Source organism: Chiloscyllium punctatum, unplaced genomic scaffold (assembly GCF_047496795.1).
Source record: "Chiloscyllium punctatum isolate Juve2018m unplaced genomic scaffold, sChiPun1.3 scaffold_204, whole genome shotgun sequence".
In the NCBI taxonomy this organism is placed as follows: domain Eukaryota; kingdom Metazoa; phylum Chordata; class Chondrichthyes; order Orectolobiformes; family Hemiscylliidae; genus Chiloscyllium; species Chiloscyllium punctatum.
The window spans coordinates 124772-137769 of record NW_027309938.1 but is presented as its reverse complement, the minus strand read 5'-3'; the positions used below and the strand labels follow the sequence as shown (position 1 = coordinate 137769).

At 45.6% G+C, this 12998-nt stretch overlaps 1 long non-coding RNA gene across 2 annotated transcripts in view; it reads right to left on the bottom strand.

The window, feature by feature from the left end:
- Positions 1-1922: 1922 nt before the first annotated feature.
- The window catches only part of LOC140471925 (uncharacterized), a 39317-nt gene continuing 28241 nt past the window's right edge, over positions 1923-12998 (bottom strand). The window contains exons 5-7 of one of the 2 annotated variants that reach the window (XR_011957286.1): positions 11248-11354; positions 5284-5401; positions 1923-2697 (exon numbers count right to left, since the gene is read on the bottom strand). This is a non-coding gene — a long non-coding RNA (uncharacterized lncRNA). Of the gene's footprint in view, positions 5402-11247; positions 11355-12998 lie in introns of both variants that reach the window. The other variant, XR_011957285.1, reaches the window with a different exon arrangement.

Below are 12998 nucleotides of genomic sequence, written 5' to 3'. Positions count from 1 at the left end.
TTAATTGAAGTAATAAAATGCTGAGGAATCCAGGAAAAGTGGAAAGGAAACAGCCATTCATTAACAGAGCTGTCAGGAACTGAAGGTTTTAGATTGAAGTTAATTCTCAGAAAAAAAAGAGGAAGGGAGAATTCATTTCCCTCAGAGATGGTGGGGAGCAGGAACTCACTGATGGGCTGATAGAGGCAGTAACATGCATCACATTAGAATAAAAGGATATGGATGTAACTGAGATGCTGTAACATGCAGGGCTATGGACTAAAGTCTGCAGAATGGGATCAATGCGATTTATTTGACATTTCTCCAGAATATTAAACCCCAGTCCAATTTGAGAAGTTAAACCTCATCTGACCTGAATTCCAAATGTCACAATAAAATTATCAGAGAGTTATAGCACAAGTCGAGGCCACTTGGCCTATCCTGTATGTGTTGGCTATCAGAGAACTACCCCAGCTTTACGGCGTTCTGTACTCACCAATGAGAGCAAAAATACCAGACTGTGAACTCTGCCCTCTACGTTATTATACTCTATTTTCTCAATTTATATCTTTGACAGCTGCACACCTTGTTTCCTTGTATCTTTCCCAGCCCTAACTCTATTCCCCGGGGCCTTGAGGGACTACCATTTCTGCTATTTAATCTCTCCTTCCTTCCCCCGTGTGACAGACTGTCTTTTTGACCTTGTCTCACCCCCACCTTACTCACAACCTGTCACATTTCTGATGGTTCCCAGATCTCTGTAACTTACACTGCACCCCCTGGGTTAGTGGCTCGAGTTTTGAATTCTCTTCCTCTAGAGATAATTGGAAATCTTTCTGGTTGCAGTGCCCCCCAGATTTTATTTTGAAAAATACAGCATTTGCATTAGACAAAAGTATTTGTGAGCCTTCATCCACAATTCTGAGCATTTGGATGTAATCTGTGACCCTCCCACAGATATGCAGGTTTGCTCTATTAGCCATGCTAACATGGTCTGTCGTGTACAATTTTGGTGGGTTGGGTTAGCCATGGTTAATGTGGGGTTATGAGGGTAGAGTGAGACAGCAGGTCATTGCCGACTCGATGGACCGAATAGCCTGTTTGTGTGCCTAAGGGATTGTGTGACTCTAACTAGCTTTGATTGTCGTCACGTTTTCCTCATGCCAGGTTCATTCAGCTCAGGTACAAACGCTGCCTTTGTGTTTCTGTGGGTTCTCACTCATTCCATTCCTTTTGTTTTACAGCAATTTCACACTGTACGTGAGGGTGAGAATGAATTTGTAAATACAAATACTCCAACCGAAATTCCTCACAGGTCAGGACCTGTTTCTGCTGATGGCATCACTCACAAGGATCAGGAAAATAAAGTTTCAGTCACAAATTACACACTGTAGGGATTCTATTCTACGATTGAGGATAAAGGCGACGCAGCAGGGTGTCCTTGGAGAAGGAGCATGTGGTGTATATCAATGCTCTCGGTTCCTTGAGATAGAGGTGGGCACCGCAGGGGATACAGTGCTTCATCTCCACCGCTGCCCCCTCACCCCCAAATCTACTTTGATTTAGTCCCTTCCCACTCTGTCACTTGTGATGGTTTGCTTTGCACATAATGGGCTTTGTTTGTAAATATTCAACTGATGACACTGGTGTGCTACCGCTGTTGATTATATGTTAACAAAAAGCAAAATAATGGAATAATGATGTTGGTGCTGGGAAGGTTGCTCAGCTGTGTGTGATAACACTTCTGGATAAGAGAAATGGGGAAAAAAGAATGCTTCACAACTCACAGAATGAGAACTGAAAAGTAGTTAAATCAAACCAAAGGCTCAGACAGGGAGGGAATATTTCCCTGGAGTTTGAGTAACTGGAAAGTGGTGGTGTCCAGGAGTAGACAGGATTTTGTTCCCAAGTGAATTTGAAATTTTAAAAGCAGATAGTTTCGATTCTTTTAGTTTTATTTATTGTGGAATAAACTTGTACATTTGCTTTAAAAAAAAACAAATTCACAAACTTTGTGTTAAAGATAAATGTTAAATAACATCCATCAAACCATCCCTCACTGAAAACTGATGTGGAGGTGCAATCTCCTGGAGAATCCCTGCCCTGCCCACTCCTTCCTACCCGGGCTCCATAGCTATATACATACCTGGGAGATAGCAGCAGGAGGAGACCATTCGGCCTTTCGTTCCTGCTCCACCATTCAATGGGAAACAGCTGACTATCCAGCTCAGTCTCCTGTTCCTGCTGTATTCCAATCCCCTTTGATGACTTTACCTCGAAGAACTATATCTCAGTCCTCCTTGGGTTTCTCTGCCTTTTTTTCCAGTGACGTTGCTGTGTTACTGTGTGGGTGTAGGCAGGGGTAATGTGATGGTGCTGCTCCTGGAGGATACACTCAGCGTCCATCATCATCCTGCCATAACATCAACTGGGTTTCAGTAAGTTGATATAGAACCATTTCCAGGATATGGGCATCACTGGCTCAGCCAACATTTATTCCCCATCTCTAGATACCCTTGAGAAGATGGTCATGAACTGCCATCTTGAACCACTCGCAGTCCATTTGGCACAGATAAACCGACAATGCTGGGAGGGGGAGTGTTGTAGGGTTTTGTCTGAGTGATTCTCCATCTTTGGTTCTTCAAATGCTGGTTAACTTAATCACAATCTGCACATGATTTTGAGATTTCAGCCTGCAAATCTTTACCATCTAGCACCCTGTGTAAAGGAATATGCACAGAATAGAAATTCAGAACAGACTATTCTAGTTTCTCTAGAATATTTTTTGACCCTTTCTCCCCCCAAAGTTGTAATCCTCCAGTCCACTTACTCTCTCCCACCGTTCTGACTCTGCTACCACTAATGTACACCCTCCCTATTCTCATGGAGTTACTGATAAACAGATCCATGCCACCAATTCCCTCCCTGGTTAGACTCTGCACCCTTTTCTGGGTTAACTTCCTTTCCCTTCAGTTGCTGCAAGTCAATAATGTAACAGTAGAATGCAACAGACGGAAATAGAAAGGGAGGTGGCAGATCATTGACAGAAGAGGAACCTTCAGTCTGGGAGAATGGGTCAGATCCTTCTGTGTTTCCCCTTGGTCGATTCCAAGCATTACAATGAGTTGGGGATGGAACTTGGTCCCACATGGGTGTGATGACACTTTAACGCACCGACAGATCAATACTACAAGCAGATGCATTCCTCCTCCAGCCAATCACAGTGTGCAATACTTTCCGCTCGTAACCCCAAAGCACATGCTCCAAAATCGGCCCACAATGTGTACATGTGCAGTGCCGGGTTTCCCCTCACACGTGTAGTCCCTGCCTCAGGGATTGTGTGAGCTGTAGTCCCCATGAAGCCACTGGAGCCCTATCTCTGGAAAGTGTGGGCTGGATGTTGTTGTGTATAGAATCCCCATTCAGACACGCAGGACATATGGGCTGTCATTGGGTTTTACTGAGACATCTGCTTCCATAACCTGATTTCTGACATAAGCAACATAGATTCAACCAATTGTGGGGGTGGGGAGGTTAATGAGGCAAAGTAGATTTGTAGCAGAGGTGGCTCAGTGGATAGCACTGCTGCCTCAGAGCTTCAGGGACCTGGGTTTGATTCCAGCCATAGGCGAATGGGTGGAGTTTACACGCTCTCCCCATGTCTGAGTGGGTTTCTTCTGGGTGCTCCAGTTTCCTCCCACAGTCCAAAGAAGTGCAGGTTAGGTGAATTGGCCATACTTATTTGCTATACATTTGCAGGTTAAACCATTAGCCATTGCAAAAGCAGGGTTACAGGAACGAATGGGTCTGAATGGGATGCTCATTTTAGCGTTGGTGTGGAATCGATGAACGAATACCTTGTTTCTGCACTACAGGGACTCTATTCTATTCTCATGAGGAAGAATGTACTTGTCTCGATGTGCTGTGAATCTGTGGAATTCCCTATTCAAAGTGTGGTGGATGCCAGGGCAATGCGCAAATTTAATGAAGAGATACAGATGTTTAATTCGCAATGAGATGAAGGGTGAGAGAGAGCAGGCGGGAAAATCCAGCTGAGGCCGAGGTGAGCTCAATCATCACCGTATTAAATGGTGGAGCTGGTTCGAAGGGCTGCATTACCTCTCCTGTGCCCAGTGCTTATCTTCTTACGGTAATAACTGCAAAGCTGAATCCAAAACTCACCACCTTCACTAAAGGAGATTTTCGGAAAATGCAGGATTGTCAGGTGGATTAGCGTTCCAAACTTAGATAGTGAGGAAGTGTGTAGAAGATCATGATTTTGCAATTTTAAACTGAGGGGAGACAGTGATTTATGGTTTTAGACTGCGTAGTACATTCACAGCATTCAAAATTCTCTGTTGTGAATATGTATTCTATATTTTTTACAAAAGCCAAGGTCTCTGACAATGAAAACCAAAACACCCAGGTAACATCGCCTCCCGTCGTAATCTGATAAAAGACTTGTGAGAAGTCTGATTGAATTTATAACACAGATGGCAAGCTAGAAGATTAAATCCAATCCCAAGATCCTGTGCTTAATCAAAGTAGACGATAACAGGATAAGGCAGTAATTTTTCAAAGTGCACAGCAAAATTATATATTAGTGAAAAGGAAGGACTATAGGAAAAGGAGTAATCTGCCATTTGTGTCTAAGGAAATAAGGGAGTCTACCAAATTGAAACAGAAGGGATACAAATTGGCAAAGACCAAGGAGAAACTAGGAGATTAGAACAACTTTAAAGATCAACAAAAAGCTTGATGGGATTTTGACTGGGTATACAAATGAGCAGCTATCCCCAGGGCAAGAATAGCAGTTTACACTGCTCGAGGAAACCTATTGCGTGGGGAACATATGGCCTATTTAATTGTTGAAGTACTTATCTGAAGAAGTCTGTCAGCATAGAGATGAACCTGATAAAGTTAAAAATTACATCGTGCTTGGAAAGCTAGTGCTTCCTAATAAACCTGTTGGACTATAACCTAGTGTCGTGTGATTTTTAACTTTGTCCACCCCATTCCATCACCGGCTCCTCCACATGAGAATCCTGACAGACAACTCCACCGAAACTGAAACACCTGTCAAGTACTTGACTGAGCCACGGAGGTGTTGGGGAGGGGTGTGTTGTTTAAATATAAAGTGCTGAATTGAACTAGACTTTTTAAACTGCCGTTGCCACGGAGATAACACTGACAACCAGCCTCCATTCAAAGCCTCAAAGCACGTTAACATGGACTTGGCTGTGTCTCAGTACTTTTGCAGTCACACCGAGATTTGAAATATTCGCCCACGGACAGAATACACACCTTTCCTTCCAGATGAAAAGGCCAATGATATTCAGATCGGCACGGATCAAGTAACTATCAGATCTGAACATGAAATTCAATTTGAATTTCTCATCCGCAAATCCACCCTTTCTGTACCCTACAACAGAGAAAACAAGTCACCATTGTTAATACAGGATGGAACTTTATAAGACAATGATAGTATTAAATTGTAGTTTCCTTGTTCCCCCAAAGCTTTAAATCTCAGTCTCACAATTTCTCTCTTGTTAACTGAAATCCAAACCAATCTCATCCCTCCTTTTCTCCACACCCAGTTCTCACAATCTCTCTCCTCGCCTTGAATTCAGTTTCCGAGCTGCTGTCTGCAAACTAAGAACCAAATCAATGAGTTTGACTTGGAGCCTCCAGGGTGTTGGTGAATCCTCCCCCCATCTCCCAGAACCCCCATTCTCTGATGAGAACCATTCTGCACACACTGGCCAAATCATATCTGGTTGAACTAAAATTAACCAAATTAGAACTCTAATTGGAGGCCCATCCTTGTCATTTTCCATAACAATCCTGACTATTGATAAGAGTTCTGACAACTTGCTGCAAAATGCTCCCCCATTGATACTTTGACCACTCGTCAGGACACCAGGCAAAGGGCTATTCCCCTGGGTCGTGTCCTCAGAAGAAAGAAGGAAGGGAGCTGCTAATGACAGATTAATCCCACACATCCACAGCCTCCCTCCCTGGCACTGACCCGCCCTTCACATACGCCAACAACTAGTCAGCACTGCGCCCGTGCACTGATCTCCCTTCCTATGGAACATGCTCTCGATCACACAGGAGCCTGGAGGATTGTTATCAGCTGCTGCCCAATAATGTTGAGGGGCTGGGGCTGGAGGATGGGAAATAATGGGATTGTAAACAATGAATGAATGTGGAGGACACTGGGGGATGGACAGGTCAGTGAGGGACAGGATCAGAGCAGCAGCAGGAGGGGATCATGGACAAACTGAGCAATGGGAGTGTCTGACAGGAGAGAAACTACAGGAAGGTTCTGTTTGGAGACTCGGGCAGGGACAGCTGGGAGACAGTATGGCCTGGTGGCTTGGGCAGGTTTTCCAATCATCCTCTTCAAAGCCGCTGTTACCAAACTCTGAACCCGATCCTCTTGGTCCAGAGGAAAGCATACTACTACCATTTCATAGTGGGCTAGTGGAAAGAAAGGAAGATTTGCTCAACCTCACACATGGAAATTCCATGAGCTCCTCGTACTTACTGTCTACGGTGGGGATTGAGGAGACAGAGCAGGTGGGAGGGGGTAGGGATATAGGGACTGCCTTTCAAAAGGAACTCACCTGTGTTGGTGTTATTAACAAGATTCAATACACAGTCACAAACACAAAGCTGGTGTACGTGAACGTTATCCAGAATATTACCTCCTATAACTGGGCGACACAGACCCCAATGTACAGAGTTAAGTCCTGGATATCAATAACAGCCTTGTGCGTGGGAAATCATGTCTCATGAACTGGACTGAGTTTACTGAAGAAGTAACAAAGCGGATTGATGAGGGCAGAGCGGTGAACATGATCTTCATGGACTTCAGTAAGGCGTTCGACAAGGTTCCTCATGGGAGATTGGGTCGCAAGGATAGATCTCATGGAATACTGGGAGAACTAGCCATTTGAATATAGAACTGGTTCAAAGGTCGAAGACAGAGAGTGGTGGTAGAGTGATGCTTTTCAGGCTGGAGGCCTGTGACCAAAGGAATGTCACAAAGATCGGTGCTGAATCCACTACTGTTTGCCATTTATATCAATGGTTTGGATGAGAACATAAGATGCATTCTTAGTATGTTTGCAGATGACACCAAAATTGGAAGTGTAGTGGACAGTGAAAAAGATTACCTCAGAGTACAACGGGATCTGGATCAGATGGGCGAATGGGCTGAGGCGTTCAGTTTACAAAAATGTGAGATACTGCATTTTAGGAAAGCAAACCTTAGCAGGACTTTTACAGTTAATAGCAAGTTCTTGGGGAGTGCTGCGAAACAAAGAGACCTTGGAGTGCAGGTTCATAGTTCCTCGAAAGTAGAGTCACAGGTGGATAGGATAGTGAAGGCGGCAGTTGGTATGCTTTCCTTTATTGGTCAGAGAATGTAGTATAGGTGTTGAGATGTCATATTGTGGCTGTACAGGACATTGATTAGACAATTTTTGAAATATTCCAGCAATTCTGGTCTCCTTCTTATCGGAAGGATGTTCTCAAACTTGAAAGGGGTCAGAAAAGAATTACAAGGATGCTGCCAGCGTTGGATAGGGTGTTTTCCCTGCAGCGTCGGAGGCTGAGGGGTGACCTGATAGAGATTTATAAAATCAGCCGGTCATGGGTAGGGCAAATAGACAAGGTCCTTTCCCTGTGGTTGGGTTATACAGAACTAGGTGAGAGGGAGGGGAGAGTCGGCAGAGAGGGTGGGCTGAGGGTGGGGGGAAAGAGAGGATGCGGGGATTGAGAGTGGTCGCACAGGTGAGAACAGAGATGGGGGCAGGGGAGGACAGGCAGAGGCAGGGGAGAATCAGAGAACGGGGGGTGGAACAGATCGGGAGGGAAACAGAGAGGGGGGAACAGAGAGTTATTTTATAGATCTACAACTCAACCCTGTTCCTGTTTTCTCCTCCTCACTTTCAATCCCTCTGAAGAGCTCAGAATTGCATAGTTCCTGGAAAGTCGAGTTTCAGGGAGAGTGGGTGCTGAAGACTGCATTTGGGACGCTGACCTTTATTGGTCTGTGCACTCATCAATAAAGGGACCTGGGCTCGATTCCATTCTGTCGTGTTTGCACATTCTCCCACTGTGTGTTTGCACGGGCATCCTCTGGGCGCTCTGGTTTCCTCAAAAAATCCAAAGACGTGCAGGTTAGGTGGATTAACTGGGGGTAATGCTGGGTTACATGGTTCAGGTGGGATGCTATTCCGATGTTTGGTAAGGTCTCATGGGCTGAATGGGCTGCTTCCACACTGTATGGATTCTGTCACTGAGTATAAGAGTTAGAAGGTCACGTTGTGGCTGTACAGGGCATTGGTGAGGCCAGTTTTAGAATACTACATTCAATTCTAGTCTCCCTGATTTCAGGAAGATAGTACTCAGCACCATAATAACAAGTTCCTGGGAAGTGTTGACGAACAAATACACTGTGCAGAGTGGTTTGATAGTTCCTTGAAAGTGGGGCTGAAGGTAGACAGGTCGGTGAAGGTGCTGTTTTCTATGCTAGCTGTTATTGGGCAGTGCATTGAGTATAGGAGTTGGGAGATCATGGTTCGGTTGTACAGTTTATCGGCTCAGTCACTTTTGGAATGCCCAGACTGCTTTTCATTCTAGTCTCCCTGCTGTAGGAAAGATGTTGGGAAACCTGAAAAAGTTCAGAAAAGATTTATAAGGGTGCTGCCAGTATTGAAACATGTGAACCATTAGGAGGGGCTGAGGACATTTTGCCTGGAGTAGTGGACGTTGTGGGATGGCATTATACAACGTCTTCAAAACTGCAATGTTTCCTGCAACTGTCACCATTTCAGATGCTGCCAGACCTGCTGAGGATCTCCAGCAATTTTTTTTTTTGTTTTTATTGCAGATTTCCACGATTTTGCTGAGGCACTTAGAGTCATAGACATTTACAAGGCTTCATATCTTGTTGACTCTCACCCCTGGGATGGCAGGACTGATGGATGAAGAGGACTCAATCCTCATTTAATTCTCCTTTCCTTTGTCTTTCTGAGCTGTTGCCTGCATCACGAATACTCTATCTCCGATTCCTTGACGTGAATCTGGCCCATCTAAGCCACTCTTTAGTTCCCAACCCTCTGCCAGACTAGTCACAATCTCACCAATGGAACTGGCAATCACCCCACCAAGAGATTTCTCCCAGCCCTGCCCAGGGGTAACCAGTCAGGCTGGTACAAGTCTCACCTAGCTCAGAAATGGTCGCAGTGCCTGGAAAATCTAAACCCTTCTCTGGTACACCATTTCTCCAGCCACACATCCAGCTGATCTATCCTCTTGTTCCTGCTCTCACTAGCACGTGGCACTGGGTGGAAGTCTGACATTATTACTTTTCATTTTAATATACCTCTGATTTTCCTTTATACATATTTCAGGCCCTCATCTCTTTGTTTCGCGATGTCGTTGGTATCTGTGTGTTCCAAAACCATTGGTTATTTACCCTCCAGCTGCAGAACACACTGTAGCCACTCCATGCTATTACAGATCCTAGCACCAGGGAGGTAACATGCCATCCTTGATTCATGTCTGTGGCCATTGAAGTACCTGCCCTTACTCTGACCATTGATCCCATGTCACTATAGCCCTGCAACTGTCTTTCCTCCTGTTCGGTGCAGCAGAGCTATCTGTGGTGTTATGACCCTGGCTGTTGCTGATTTCCCCGAGAGACCACCCCACCCATTCACCCCCAACAGAATTCCAACCGGTATACAGTATCTGTTTGAGATGGGTATGATCATTGGGGACTTCTGCACTCCCTTGCTGAGCCTTTAACTTGATGGGATGATCACCCATTCCCTTTGTGTCTGTGTAACCCTCACCTGCAGTGCTGTCCATAATATTCTCAGTATCATAGATGGTCCACAGTGAGTCCACTCACAGCTCCAGGTCTGAAAAGCAGTTTCCCAGTAGTGCAGATGAACACACTTCCTACACACATTGCCGTCAGGGACACTAGAAGCGTCCCTTATTTCCCACATTGTACAAGAGGAGCCCGGCACGGGTCTGAGGGTTCCTGTCTCAATGTCTCTCTAGATTCAGCTAGTTACTCCCATTAAGAGAATTTAAAAGAGCTTTCAACCTTCTTTCACTTCAAACATGTCCATTGTAATCAATAGCCCCAATCTTTAATTAAGCTGATATATTTTACTTTAAAAACTGTTAACAAATACTCCGCAGTGTCGCTTACAAATTGGCTGTTCCCATTGGGATCATGCGAAATTCTGAATGGCCTGAACTAAAACTGAGTTTCAGCGTCACCGTCTCCCTGACTCATCTCCCTAAGTTTTCACCCAACTCCAAAACATTCTCATTGAGCCAAGCAGCACTCAGCGTCAACATGGCCTTCAGCCATTTCTGGATGAACAGATAATTGTCAGAATCTGTAAAATTCCACCTGAAAAGTTACTGGAATATGAGTCCATAAGAAATTTTATGGGAAATTTAGAGGGAATTGAAAGTAAGGAGTTCACAGGTGAAAGTCATGAAGTGGTTGACTGGATCTAAACATGACAGTTCCTGCAAAGAGTCGAGGTGTAGTTTGGATAAATCTATGTTCCCTCTCAGACCAATATCTCCTTCCCGGGCTGCACGGCCCAGAACAGAGCACATACCCCAAGGGTGATCCAACCATGAATTTGTACATCTTTCTGCTATTTGCTTGACAAAAATATGAGAGTCTGGAATAGGGTAGTTCTGGAAAAGCACAGTAGTTCAGGCAGCATCCGAGGAGCAGTAAAATCGACGTTTTGGGCAAAAGCCCTTCATCAGGAACAGAGACAGGGTGCCTGCAGGGTGGAGAGATAAATGGGAGGAGGGTGAGGGTGGGGAAAATGTCGAAAAGACTACAATAGGTGAGTGGGGTGATGCTGAAGGTGATGGGTCAGAGAGGAGGGTGGAGTGGATAGGTGGAAAGGAAGATAGGCAGGTAGGACAAGTCATGGGACAGTGCTGAGCTGGAAGTTTGGAACTGGGGTGAGGTGGGGGAAGGGGAAATGAGGAAACTGGTGAAGTCTACATTGATGCCTTCGGGTTGAAGTGTTCAAAGGCGGAAGATGAGGCGTTCTTCCTACAGGCGTCGGGTGGTGAGGGAGCGGCGGTGAAGGAGGCCAAGGACCTCCATGTCCTTGCTGAGTGGGAGGGGAGTTGAAATGTTGGGCCACAGGACATTGTTTTTACCTAAAAATATGAGCTACTTTTCGACAGACAGAACAGACAAACCTTTCTCGTTCCACAGTTAAATGCCAATGATATTCTGATCCTGATGACTCCGCTGACTGTAGAAACATACATTTGAGATCCCGGTCTCAATTATTCTAAATTAATATCTGATAAAAAAAATCACAAGACAAAGCTCACAGTCAGTGCAAGATGAATATCAAAGACAATTATTTCCCTGGTATGTGTCTGATGTGTAAATGCTCCTCTTCAAATCGCCCCGCCCCCATCCAGGAAGAGGACATGTCCATGCACCTCGCTGTACCTTGCCCCCAATAAAGATGGTGGCCATAACCCAGGACCTATCATTGCCTGAGGGCCACAGACATTTTCCCATTTGCTGCAAACGTTGGAGCAGGAGTTTCTAATTCCGGACTAGCGACCTGTACAGAGTGTAATTAAACCCCTCCCAGTCTAAACTGATACATTTCATTTGGTTTCCGCTGCCACTCCCTCTTTCCTGTTCCCACCTCCTTCACACACCAAGGGTCATTCTGGTACCTGTGACCCTTCCTTAGATCCGATTGTAGGAATTCTAAATTTTCCCAGCTCCCGTGTGGAAACAGGGCCATCGGCCCAACACGCTCACACCCACCCTCCGACGATTATCCCACCCAAACCCATTCCCCGACCCTATTACTCTACATTTCCCCTGAATAATGCACCTAAACTATGCATCCCAGAACACTACGGGAAATGTAGCTTGGCCAATTTACTGAACCTGCATATCTTTGGACTGCAGGAGATAGGGGATAAAGAGTAAATAATAGGTTGAGATGGAGTGCAAAGAGAGACAGGAACATTTGGAAAGACAAAGGAGTGGAGAATGATCTTGCTGGGAGGGTGCATCGCTGTTAATGGAGGGGACAAGAACCTGTGTCTGGCAGCATCTCAGTGGCAGTGGCGGAAATGGTGGCTGATGATCGAAGTCCTGCTGCAAAACAGACCCTGAGCTTCCAGTTGCCTACAATTTTAACACACAAGACTGTTCCCTGGCCAACATCTCTGTCTCAAGCTTACTGCAGTGTTCCAGTGAAACTTGATGCAAGCTGGCAGAAGACTCCAGAACATACCAAATTGCCTCCTCTTTCAAGGATTCACAATTTCCCCTCCCCTGTGATCAACAATGCTCTCCAGTGTATCTCCTCCACTTCCTGCACCTCTACTCTTGAACCCCACACCTCCAACCGCAACAAGGATAGAACCCCCCCCCCCCCCCAGTTCTCACCTTCCACCCAGATACAACCCAATTCCACCAGTTCCACCACCTTCGATCAGACCGCACCATCAGAGATATATTTCCCTTCCCACCCTTTTCAGCATTCCACAAAGACCATTTCCTCTGCGACTCCCTCATTAGATCCATGCTCCCCACCAACCCACCCTACACTCCCAGCACCTTTGCTTGCCAGTTCAAGAGGCGTAAAACCTGTGCCCACACCTTCCCCTCACGTCAATCCACGGCTCCAAAGGATCCTCCCACATCCAGCAGAGATTTCCCTGCACGTCCAGATACCTCACCTATTTTATCCTTTGCTCTCGATGTGGTCTCCTCTACATTGGGGAGTCAGGACGTCAACTTGATTCAGAGAACATTTCTGGAACACATGCACCAAACAACTCCACCACCCTCTCAACGACCACTTCAACGCCCTCCCCCACTCCACCAAGGACATGCAGATTCTGGGCTGCCTCCATTGCCAAATCCCAGTCACCCGAAGCCTGGAGTAATAACACCTTTTCTTCCACCTTGG